The sequence below is a fragment of the Opisthocomus hoazin genome, chromosome 2 (assembly GCF_030867145.1).
Source record: "Opisthocomus hoazin isolate bOpiHoa1 chromosome 2, bOpiHoa1.hap1, whole genome shotgun sequence".
Taxonomy (NCBI): domain Eukaryota; kingdom Metazoa; phylum Chordata; class Aves; order Opisthocomiformes; family Opisthocomidae; genus Opisthocomus; species Opisthocomus hoazin.
The window spans coordinates 122,819,898-122,833,213 of record NC_134415.1 but is presented as its reverse complement, the minus strand read 5'-3'; positions in this window follow the sequence as shown (position 1 = coordinate 122,833,213).

The following is a 13,316-nucleotide window of genomic DNA, read 5'->3' as shown; positions in this document are numbered from 1 at the left end:
CTAACTACATAATAAGAAAATCATACATTAAAATAATTTCTGTGAATATTCTAAAAGGTCTTATTGCTTCCTAAGTCTTTGTAGCCAGCAAGAGCTGGGCAGTGCTGCCCCATGGTTATGTAGACAAGGATTTTCAAGTAATGTAAAACGCTAAATGGTATTATGTTAAAAGTTAATAAAATTTCAGCTTATTCCATCTGGTAAAAAGTTGATTGGCAACTGGGTTGGGGATGCTCAGGGTTGCTTGCCAGTGCAGAGCTTCCATAGCAAGCTCTGGTACTCCTTGCCTCATAGGTCAACAGCAGAACACTACAAAAGAAGGAAAAGTCTGGAAGAGCAGGGTCGTCACAGTATGGCAGACTGGTCTGATAGCCAGTGCTGTGGTTTAAGGTGGAAGAGTCTTTGCCATGGAATTACAGTGCTCAGCACAGGATATTTTAGTCTGATGAATTAAAAAGCAATTTCAGTTCAGTTAGAGCAAACTGTTACTACCTCAAGGAAAATTCTTCCCGTGTCCAAGCTTCTTCGTGTTAGTTGATCTTGGTGAAATGTGCAGCATAGATGTACTTTACAACCCTATAGGTATTGCTCTTGTTGGTATTGTCTGTAGTTTTTTTCTGAGGGGGACTTTGTCTTGAGAAACACAGACCCCATAAACCATGGGGTAATATGTTAGCCTGTGTGTTTGCAAGTATTTGTCCAGAACTGGAATCCATATGTTCAGTCTTCTAGCTCTAAGAGAGAAGACTTTAACTCAGATACGAGTAAACATAATAAATATCCTTTACCTAATATAAAGAACTTTTCATCTACTCATGCTCAAGTGATTTATGAAGGAAGATAAATATCAGTATTTCTGTTTTACAGATTGAGAAGCACAGACCAGTGAGCAGAAATGATTTATTTACGGTCAGTGGGGCTGAGCTGAAAGACGAAACCATTGTTTCTAAATGCCACCTCCACAGCACCAAATTTACAAACTTCCAATTATTTTTGTCTAATGTGATGTGGTTTGTATTCCTGTCTTCATATATAGATAATGTTACAGCAACACTTTTGCAATAGTGTCCATCAATAATATTCCTAATAGTATTTCTTCCCCTAATGATTATGTTATAGAAACAATGGTGAGCTTAGGATTTGGTTTCTTTTCTTTTCTTTTTTTTTTTTAATTAATTCTATTATCTCCTTCAGCATTTACCCCGTGCTTTTTGTATATAGTCTTACATTTTCTTAGTGACTGAAGTCACTATCCTTTGGTCTAAGACAGGAGGTTTCATTAACCTGATGTTCTGCTGCTACAATTGTTTTGTGGGGTTGTGATTCTTTTTCAGCTTTCACTACAGCGTTTAAAAGCCATATCAATATTCCAGAGTTACTTTGCATTGTTTACAGCTTCTGTGTAATTTGTTACTCACCGGTGAATCACCTTGAGTTAGATGTTACTTATATGAGTTCCATTTTTTGTGGGAATTCCTCAGTTATCACAAAAATTTTCCAAAACTTCTAATCCTGGCACTGAGCAAAACACACAAATTTTTTGTCATATTTCAGAAAAATGCTTAAATATGTGCTTACTACTATGAACATGCTTACATCTCCTTGTATGTGTTGACACATTTGTCATTATTTTGTTCTAGGAATGGCATTTTCACAGGACACCTTATTGCTGATTTTCAAATGTGAATCAAATATCTAGCTCCTAAAGTTCATCTGAAAATAAACTTTCCAGCCTAAACTTTGCTAATACAAAAATTTTTAGGTTTGATTGAAAAGTGTTCTTCATAAGGTGATTTAGTTGGTCCTATTTGAAAAATACTTCTGAAAGTACAATCATGGACCTTTGTACATCAAGTCTAAGAAGGATTTTTGCATATCAAATACTGCTGTGAATCTTATAACTCTTTTTTTTTTTTGCCTTCTAGATGTGGAGGAGCAGGGAAGAGCAAGACAAGTGTGCATTTCCTACCATTAGGTATCAGTTCATGGTTCTCTTAGACATTAAAAATATTACCTTCTCTCACTAAAGTGGAGAATTTTGACTTTATTATACAATCACAACAACATATGTTTTCCATGTATTGCAAGTGAAAACAAGCTTACATGGGTGCTTCTATATTTTTACTAATGCACTTCACAGTAGGTTTCTCTGATCCAGGTAAAAAAAAGAATCTGCTTTAAAACATGTTTTATACAGAAACTGTCTCCGTCGTCATTTGTGTTTTATTTTAACATTCTCGCTAGCTTGCAAAGTATTTTTAAGTCCAGTGTCATCTTGTGTATATTATCTAGATAAACTCTATCTGAAAAAGCTAACAATAGTCTGTCAAGAGTATGACTACCCACCCCAGGGGTGCAGGATAAGGCAGTTCTCATTTTGAGCAACATTATGCTGGATAAGAAAGACAAAGATGGTGCAAATAAAGCAAGAACTCTAATTCAGAACCTGGGTGGCAGTCAAAGTCTGTGGGGGTAGGACACAAATAACAGAGTAGCCTTTTGTTTACTATTTCCCTGTTGAAAGCAAGATCTCCAGCAGTTTCTTACAGCTTTTGGTGCCACTAGCCCTTTGAACATGGAAAGCTTGAAGAATAAGAGAAGTTTTAACATCAGTTCTTTCCACATTGACTTGACTGGATTTATTTCCAATGTAGCTGGAGCCAGAAGCATTCTTTCACTGGTTACTCGCATAAAAAACAAGACATCCTGAACTGGCATGATCTGAATTTTCCTAAGCTTCATTACCACCAAAACTTTGGTACCAGAAAAAAAGTAATCCTTCAGAAAGGAGTGGAAAGATATAGATTGGTAGGTACAGAGTCCTCTTAAAGTAGGGATCAAAGATCAGAAATGATTTGCAGGTTTGGGAAATAAGTGCTCATAAAAAGCCTCATCTGCTTTTGATGGAATTCCTGAAAGTTGGTGCACAGATGAAGAAGCAAACAGATTTTCCCTTAATGATGTCCCCAGATTCTTAAATTAAGCCTAACAGGTAACAAGATATTTTCTGGATTTCAAAAGATATCTTGCATCCAGGTGCTGAAGCACATCTTTTAATGCCCTGGAAACAAAAACTTAAAAATTCAGCATCAAAAAAACCCTATAATTCCTCCACAGATGTCTCATTCTCAAATATAGCACAGGAGCATTCCTCTTATGTGGAGCCTAGTTTTTCATAGCGTAGCTCAGAGTGCTTGCAAAGGCAAAATGTAAGCATGTTACAACTTGGATCTAGTCACATAAGACCTCAAAGGTATAACATCCGCATTTTCAAGTGGATTACTTATGGACTTGGAAAGCAGATAAGGTGGCAAGTATTCCTAAAGAAATAGCTATGCTTGAAGAAATAGATTGCAAAAACGCGTATTGAGGAATTCTTTCAAAATCAGCAGCTGGCTGACTTGTTCAGAAAGACCCTTAGGGCTAAAGTTTCTCCTCAGCCTTTTCTATTTTTATCTTAGTAGTACTTATTGACAGTAATGTTCCTAATGTGTATCTTCAATTACAGTTTAAGGAAACCTGAAAGATAGTATTGTAATATTCTTGCTACAGTAATGTGAAACTGGGAGACTTGAGACTGTGTCTTTTGGCTTGAAAGCTAAGTACAAAAGGACTGAATTCTTTTACCCAAACTATTTAAATGGTATCTAGTGTAATTTTAGAGCCTCTCAAGTACTCAGTCTGACCTTCTGAAGGACATAGGTTTATCTAAAATGGTGTGTCGTATCTGTCAACCCAATGTAGATATTTCGGACAGCTTGAGGTATCTCAAATGGTATTAGATGTCAGTGTTTGGGCAAATTAATCCCATCCTTTTACTGAAAGAGAGTAAGGTAAGTTTACCAAAATTTATTTAAGATTTCTGGTAGGCTGAACAAATTCATTTTGCATAGCCATAAGCAACAAATTATTTTCTGAAGCACTGAGTTTATCAGATCCGTGATGATGCAGTTCCTTTGCAGCCATGCTGTAAATCTGGTGGAATACACAGTGTTCAATGCATTGTGTGTAAACTGCCCAGCTGACATGTTCATGCCCAGTTGGTTTTGCATTTCTTGAAGGAATTTGCTTTGCTATACAAGAGTTATATACTGTATATGCTTGTATTTCTTTCTGGAGATATTGGACCTGGGAGACCAGAACACAGATCTTACTGGCAATAACCAAAGCAAGAAAGATTTTCAGTACCTTGACTTGACCCATAGCCTTTTCCACTCTCTAAGTCCCCTGCTCCATTGAGCAGTGAGGACCACTGCGCTCACTCTCTCTGTAGTTTTATTTTCCTGGTCATATAATTATAGAAGCTATTATTTAGGCTTTTGAAATATCTCTCTACATTCATCTCCAGAAGATCTTTATCTTTTGTAACTCCATTGCTGCCTGCTTGAGAGATGCCTCTGTACTTCTTCTGGGCAGCCTTTCTCTGCTTCCACCTCCGGTGCATCTGCCTGCCTTCTCCACCTCCCCCCTTTCTTCCAGGGTTCTCCTGGACTGCTTCTAGCTAGCTATGTGGTGTTTAAGGCTCCCCATGAATACCAGAGCCTGCAACCATGAGACTACTCCTAGTTGTCTAAAGAAGGCTTTATACACTTCTTCATCCATCTGTACCTGACACGTACCATGACAGGTTGTGTTGGCCTGACCTTTCTAACACATAAACCTTTATCTCATTCCTAATCTGGTAAAACTGAAAAGTGTATCACATTCTGCCTACTTATTAGCTAGTATATATCAAAAATAAGGCACATGAAGCCAGTACAGATTGTTGTTAGTTTGTATTTATACTCTGACAAGCAAAAATCAACATCTTTATTTGATGGCTTTAAATTCTTCCATTCACATAGTTATATTAATGCGATAAAGTTTCTGTCAAAAGAAAACCACTTTTAATTTTTTTTGTCCTTTCTTGTACAATGAGAAAAGGTATTTTTGTTAAAGAGACTGCAATGGAATTATTAGTGCCTCTTTACCTTGTGTATTGCTCTCTCTATGCAGGAGCTACACACAATTTAAAGCATCAATAAGAAGTAAATTGTTGCAAATTACTATTCTTTCCTCAGTATCCAATAATTTGCTAGAACCAATAACAATGGTGTCAGAATGTAGCCTTGGATCAGTTGTGTTCTGTAGTGAGCCCATTAATTGTTCACACAATACTAATCCTTTAAGAATATTCAACAAGATCATGCTAACTCCTTGAGGTTTTTCCTTACTTCTGTTTATAGACTTGAGTGCTGTATTTCTCCTGATGTTAATGCTCATGAACAGCAAGCAAAACAGACAGAAAAGAAAAGCAAATGTAGGCAACTCAAAGCTTGAGCTGAGAGTTATTATCACAGCACTGAAATAAAATTGACTATTTTGCTGATAAAAGAAAATGATGATGAAGTCCTCTTTCAGATCTTCCAACTTACTGTTTCTTTATCATTGATGTGAGAACTCTAGAATCTGTGATAAATGCACATACGTGCAATTCTCTGAGAGTCCTTGACTGATGTATCCTTTAAGTATACTTCTACTTCCAAAATTAAGCGAACTTTACTTTGGAGATGAGTTGATTTCTCAGATCCAGGAATATACCTGGACTTGCTCAGAAGTAGGTGGGAGGAAGAATTAGCGACGACATCTGTGCTTTCCAAGTAAATGTACTAACTACCCACAGAGTCAGAAACACCATCTTGCTGTCTTGTTCTGAACTGTGAAGATCTGAGATATCTTAAATCATGTCACATTTGCTATGAGCTATATACACACACTCAGACAGCTACTGTGAACTGCTAATATGCAGTAGCATGTTACCCTGCAGTAACTCATTTGCATTTTGAAGCCATGAGCCAACAGACTTAAATCAAGCTGTTCTGCCTGTAAATTGAGAATCCTATCTACTGAACTTGACACCCCCAGCTGGTGATGTGTAGCTCACTTCTCAGGCAAGAGGTGAATGTTGTGCCAGATTAGATATGATTTGTTGCCTTCTTCCCAGTTACCCCATCCTCATTTCACAGCAAAAGTATGGCATTGAAAGATAGAGAGAATGAGAAGGTGTTTCCTACCTCACTCCATGTCAGGACTTGCTTTTCTATGGCACAGCCATGTTGTGGACAGAGGCAGCAGATAGGTTGTTGACTTAAAGAAGTGACTTCTGAGAAGGGATTACCATTAATAGACTGCTTCCTCCTGAAGAAGTATTTGACTGGTGAGGTGAAATTCTGGGGCAATTAACACAATTGTTTGTATACACAGGTCTCTTCACCCTTTTAGTAAAGAGACTGTACAGTGTCCTCCTAGTCACAAAGGAAAGCGGTTATTAATTCCTAGTCTCCTCCATGAGAGAGTTTTGTATTCCACTGGAATAACTTGCACTTTCTTGACTCCCAAGTAACCTCTTCCTTACATGGGAGGTGGTGGTAAGTAAGGGAGAATGTAGTAAGGAAAGTAGGTCAATTTTCACCAAGAGACCGGACGAATGACAGTCTGCTGAAGAATGGTTCTGGTTTGTTAGCTGTGTGTAAATTAACATCTGTGAATTTCATAATGAACACTGCTTCTTCTGAAAGAATACTGTTCACTGGTGTTCTTAAACATGATTGTGGTGTTTTATATTTAAATATCACACTATTATTGTGAAACAAGTGAATTCTAATTTCTAATTGAAAGAAATGATAAAACTGTAACTTCACATTTAAAAAAAAGAGTTTCAAAAAAATCCCCATATTGCTAAACAGACAGTAGAGTTAAAGGAGCATCAAGACTGGATTTATGAGCCTTGTCAAAATTTCTGACAAATCTCAGATTCAGTGTACTATGTTTTCATTTTTTCACTAATGATACTGTGAGACTCTATGAACTGTAAAAGCACTTGGAAGTGAACCAGCTGACTGCACAGTCAGACCAAGGCAATATTTCCACCAAACTTTAAAAATCTGTATTGACAGAAGTCTACTAAGCTAAAAAAGTCTTCTCAAAAACATCTTTGATGCCTTTACATACACACAAGAGTACAGGGATTTTGCAGTTAAGTATGTGAGGGTTTTGTTGAGCAACAAGCTGAACATGAGTCAGAAGTGTGGCCTTGCAGCAGTGAAAGCCAATCGTATGCTGGGCTATAACAGCAAGAGTGTAGCCAGTAGTTCGAGGGAAGTGCTTTTTCCCCTCTTGTTGGTACCTCTGAAGTATCTGGATTATTATGCCCAATTTTGGTCTCCCCAGTGCAAGAAAGACCTTGGCATTCTGGAGTGAGTCCAGAAGAGCCACTAAGCAGATTAGGGGGCTGGACCACATATGAATGAGGAAAAGCTGGGGGAGACTTGTATACCCACCTTGAGTGAAAGTTCAGGGGAGACCTCATTGCTGTCTCCAACACCTAGGAAGCGGTTATGGAGAAGAAGGATTCAGACTCTTCTCAAAGGTGCACATCAGAAGGATAAGAGACAATGATCACAACTTCCAAATTAGAAAACTCTGGTGAAATATAAGGAGACACTTTTCCACCATGAAGGTGGTCAAGCACTCACAGTTTGCCCAGAGAGGCATCTCAGTCATTGGAGATATTAAATATTTAAATGTACAATGCTGCAAGCAACCTGATGTAACAAGAAGAATGGTCCCACTTTGAGCTGCAGTTTAAAGCATATGAACAAAAAGGGTCTTTTCAGTTTAAATTACCCTTTGAGTCTCTTAACCTGTATAGTTATAGTTAGGAAAGGTCCACTGCTTGGACGAATACGTGTCATGAAAGTGGTAATACACCATCGTGATTTAACTCCAGTCAGCAACTAAACACCACACAGCTGCTTGCTCATTCTCCTCTGATGAGATAGGGGAGAGAAATGGAACAGTACAAAATGAGAAAACTCAAGGTAGGAGATAAAGGCAGTTTAAAAGGTAAAGCAAAATCTGTGCATGCAAGCAAAGCAAAACAAGGAATTCATACACTGCTTCCCATCAGCAGGCAAGTGTTCAGCCATATCTGGGAAAGCAGGACTCCATCACGTGTAATGGTTACTTAGGAAGACAAATGCCACCATTTCAAACATCCCCCCTTTCCTTCTTCTTCTCCCAGCTTTATATTGCTGAGCATGACATCGTATGGTATGGAGTATCCCTTTCAGTAGGGTCAGTTGCGGTCAGCTGCCCCAGCTGTGTCCCCTCCCAGCTCCTTATGCACCCTCAGCCTAGTCGTTAGTGGAGTGGTGTGAGCAGCAGAAAAGGCCTTGTCTCTGTGTAAGCACTGCTCAGCAATAAAGAAAACATCCCTGTATTAATCAACCCTGTTTTCAACACAAATCCAGAACATGACCTCATACTAGCTACAGTGAAAAAATTTACTCTATCGCAGAGAAAATCTGCACACACATGTTACCGAAACATTTTTCAGGAAGAAGTGTAGCAAAGCAGGTGAAGGACAAGACCTTCCCCAATACAAGTGTATACTTAGAGAAGAGAAGACAGTAGACTGTATACAAAATAGAAAATGACAGTCTATACTGCCCATGAATGAACCAGTAAGAATTTCAAACGTAATTTAAGTTACCTATCAACTGAGATTTATAGCAGAGTGTGAAGGGACAAATAACACAACATTTTTAAAGGAAGTATTTAAATGAATGAGTAATGAAGAAATTCGTATATCTTTTTAGGAGCTTGAGTAGTGAAATACTGGATTTCTCAAGTGCATAGAAGTGTACAGATACAGCTACTGAAGTGTAAAAACACTGCCAGTCCTTTCAGAGACAGTAGGAAACCAGAAAGTGTCATCTGATGCAATATTTCTTGAGATCATTGATCATTCAGAAGCGTTGATAACATAATAACTTCTAGCACTGCTACAGAAAAACACTCAGTGAATCAAAAAGAACTTTATCAATGTGCATGTGTTAAATTCCTATTTCTAGCCATTCTATGTGATGAAATGAAACTAGTCATCATCAGCTGCTGCTGCATAGCAAACTCAGATGGCTCTCTGCGGAAAAACACTCTGGAGTCTTTTTGACCTTCATGAAGAAGTTCAAGGGCTCTTGGTAGAGAAGTCATCCCTTGTTGAACACCTCTGTGACAAACATTTACTTGCACGTCTGGTTTCCTTAGGTAAGATTTTTAGCAAGCTGTCTTTTGTCCACTTGCTAATCCAGAAGCGAAAGGCAACCATATAATGTTAGCTGCAAGGGGGAAAGTGACTGATTTCCAGAAAAAAAAATTGCAATTCTAGAAGCACAGGGTTTGCATGGTTTCTGTTGTTTGTTATAACCTTAGGGATCAGAGTTCCCACCTTGAGAGAGGCTATCAAGGAAGGATGTCACTGACAATTTAAATGCACTGAAAAGAAAGTTTTTTGGCTTTTTTATTTTGATGGATGGAATACTTATACAGTTGTATGTGCAATACGTTCTTTGCTAAAGTGGAGTCTTTGTATCAGTCAACAGTCTAAGTAAATCTCCTCAATAACTGTAGTCTTCCAATGTCGTATCTTGGCAGTGAGGTCTCGATCAGTGTGAGGGAAGAGTTTATTGAAATACGTACTAAATTACTACTGCTTTCATTACTGCTTACCGTAACATGGCCTGAACAAAACTGACTCTTTAGCAATGAAATAGAAGCACAGGAATTGGTTTGGAAGTGTCGCTGTTTTACCATCATGCCTTACAGCCATCAAGAGAGGCAGGCACAAGCCTCCCAAAAATAAGCTAGGCGTGACTGCCCATTTTGCTCATTTTTAATAGGAATAGCTCATTCACCATGTGAAACTGTTCCCTTTTGACATGACTGATTGATTTTTAAATGACCTATTATGGCTTTTTCTTTGGGGGAAGCCTGCAAGTATCAGATTACCAATGAGACATGGAAAGCTAACAGTTTTTGAAAGTGAAGGTCTGTAACAGAAACTGAGCCACTGTAGAAGACCACAAAGATGTCACCAGAACTATCCTTCCTGCCCAGGAAGAGGGCTAAGCTATCTCAGTTGCACAACTCCAACCCAGAGTCCTGACTACGAGTTGATACCGCTTCCCTTCATCTGACACTTAGCTTCACACCAAGCAACAATGAACTTGTGGCAGAACTGACACTTTAGGCACTGTGCAATCTAGAAAACTAAGATTCTATTCAGGACTTTGGAATCAGAGTTTTTCAAGAACCAAGTCTTCAATGCATGGGAATATTGTGAACCTCAGCCTATTTCAGAAAACATCTGTCGAGTACAATGAGCACTTTCTGAACAAAAGTTTTGTTTGTATCAGTCCAACCAGCTGTTCTTGAATTCAGCTCTGCACATTTACACTGTGCAGATAATTTAGTATTGGAAAGATTGCATAGAAAAGCTCTAAATTCGCTTGGAAATCTGCAAGACCTGACTGGACAAAGTCCTACGTATTGTAGCCTTAATTCAGTGTGGACCCTGTTTTGAGGTGGAGCTTGGACTAAAGACAAGGTCCTTGGAGCACAGAGCTGGTGACTTCCAAATGACTGATTCTGTAGGCCCCCTTTGGGATCATCAGGATCTACAGTAATAATCTGAGTCTCTTGCTTTTGCAGGACGATGTCAAAAGTGAAAAGTTTACTTATTGACGTTACTGTTTACTTTGGTGCAAAACACTTCTGAGACTTTAAGCACTTCTTGATGCTTACTAAAAAGAAAGAAGAATCATCATTTGGGCTTTCAATTTAGACCTGAATATTTAAGGGGGGGGGGGGAGGAGCAATTCACACCAAGGAATTATGAAATATATATCAAAACCCCATATTGACCCTTTTGCAGTATCTCTGCTTTGGGATGTTCCATCATTTACAGAAAATGGTGACATCCCATGTTTTCTAAAAACTGAGTCCAAGTTGTGGCTGCTAGTTGCCATCAGAGCCTACATGTAGCACTTGCTTATAGGCTTATCTTGAATATTCACTTCTGACAAATAGAAACCATCTTGGAGAGACAGTGTCAGGAAATGTCACTCTAGAAAAGAGCCTCAGTCCTCATCTACCTCTGAATCAAAACCTGGCCTATTAATGATCTGAATTAATAAAAATAATTGGCATTGTTATGTTAATGTATTTTATTATTATTTATTTCCACTAATTTACCTGACTTCTATGTTCACTTTTCCCAAGACAGGGTAACATTTGCCATAACAGCTATCTATCCCTGTTCTTTAATCTATCCCTTCTCCTTTAATTAAAATAAAATAGAAAATCTAATCAAACAGTCCATTTATTTCCCTGCAGCAAAGCAAGAAAGAAAACCCCAATGTCCATTCACTTTTCCCCTTTTTATTTCAACAAGTTTAATGTTGGGTCACCTATTTTACACATTACACACATCTAGCCTCAACAACTGCCACTTTTGTCTTTTTCTAAGAAAAAAACTACTATGAGTAAGGTTTTCAAAAATTTGTTTGCCAAGAGGTGCAGTGAGAATGGGTGCATCTGAAATGGGTGAACCAAAATAAAAATTAGTTCATGACAGCTGGAAAAACTATAATTGTGATAGTTTCTGTACTTAGGACAAATGAGTTTGGACACTTCATCAGCCCAAAACATGACGCTAGTAATATGCTAGTAACCATAAACTATGATTTTCAGACTGATTGGACCTTATACAGACACTGGGAATTTGCTGTTGTGTTTCACATTGCAGAACTGAGGACATCTTCATCATTTATACTAAGATTAAATAATTTAATAAAGCATATAAGAAAAAGACAGTCCATAACGTTTGCTTGTATTTTCTTCATAAATGTACAGAAATTGCTTTCAAGTCAAAGAAAAAAGCAATGTTTATATCGATAATAAATAAATAACAGATTTGGTTGATCTTTATAATCACTGTTCAACTGAGAGATACAGAATACTCCTTCAGGCTTTCTGTGCACGAAGAATTTTGTGCTGTACAAATTTTGCCTAGATATTTTTTTCCACATTAACATGTGGATTATTTTTCATTTGCTAGATTCCCACTTCCCTGGATTAAGATAAAATTACATAGCAAGCATAAGAGATTTTCCTCACAGCTTGACTTGAAGTACTGAGGATAAAAAAAAAAAGTATAAAAAACAGAAAAAACCTCAGTCTTAACCAGCAGAGTGCATTTCATATTTAATGTTTTAGCATAAGTGCTGATGTGTTGAAATAGCATAATGAGGCATTGTTATTAAGGAAAACAATTTTTTTGCCTATTGTATGATTAGGTGTACTTCTTCAGGACCACTGCTGCAAGAATTGCTTGTAAATTCACAAAAGGCTTTCCTCTGGAGATGTGAAAATACTTATAGAACTCAGATGTCAAGGCTCAGGTGTGTATAATTGTATTATGTGGAACATAAAGTTGTGAAACAGAATTACTATGAGTTCAATAAAATAATGAAGAAAACAATGGGTACCTTTTTCTTGGTCATGCTTTAGAACTGGAATTTGCTTTCATTCCTGAAATGCATATTATTCACAAGGTTTTATTTCTCCAAATGTAAATAGTTTGGAATGATTTATGCTACCTCAGTGCTTATGCTACTATATGTTTCCAGTTATAATTATCTATATTTTTGGATGAGAATTTTAATATTGTTTTGGAAACAAAGATTAACTTTAAAAAGAGAGCTAACCTATTCCAAACATTCAAATTTGCAATTGCATGTGGGTGTAGCCTCCCACCCAACTGGAGCCCTGCTAAAATCAATGGAGCTGGCATAATTGCTACTCATTTAGAATTATACACATTGACATTGATGATGGTGTGCAAGGGATAAAACTACATCACTTTGACTGACGACACAGAGCCTGTGGCTGTACACTGGCTGTACAGTAACTTCCTTGATTTCTCTTGTCTATCATCTATTTAATTCAGCAATTTCAATCATTTCATAACATATGTTCATTCAAATATGTACTTTCCAGGTTAATTACTTGGAAGCTAAACCCCGTTTGAAAACAAGACTCAAGGCAAGATTTTTAAATATATTGAAGAAGCCAAAATACATACAGGTGGGATTCCAGGAGAAGATTCAGGAATTAGGAATTTTTTAATCAATAAGGTCATTGCTTGTCACAGTAATTCGAAAAATCTGCAGTTCAGACACATGTGAAAGTTCTGCCATAGCAATGGTTAGGACTTTCACATGTGTCTGAGTAAATATCTGTGTATACATATCGACATACATCTTCAACACACACAGAGATACAAACACTGATTATATACACATAAACTCATACGGTGGGTACATATATAGGGCTTATTTCTTTAAAGTGTTGTTGATAATGACACAAATGAGAAAAAAGTCCTTAAGTCAGCACAACCTTCAACAACAATCAGTAACTTGGTTTTAAAATTTAGT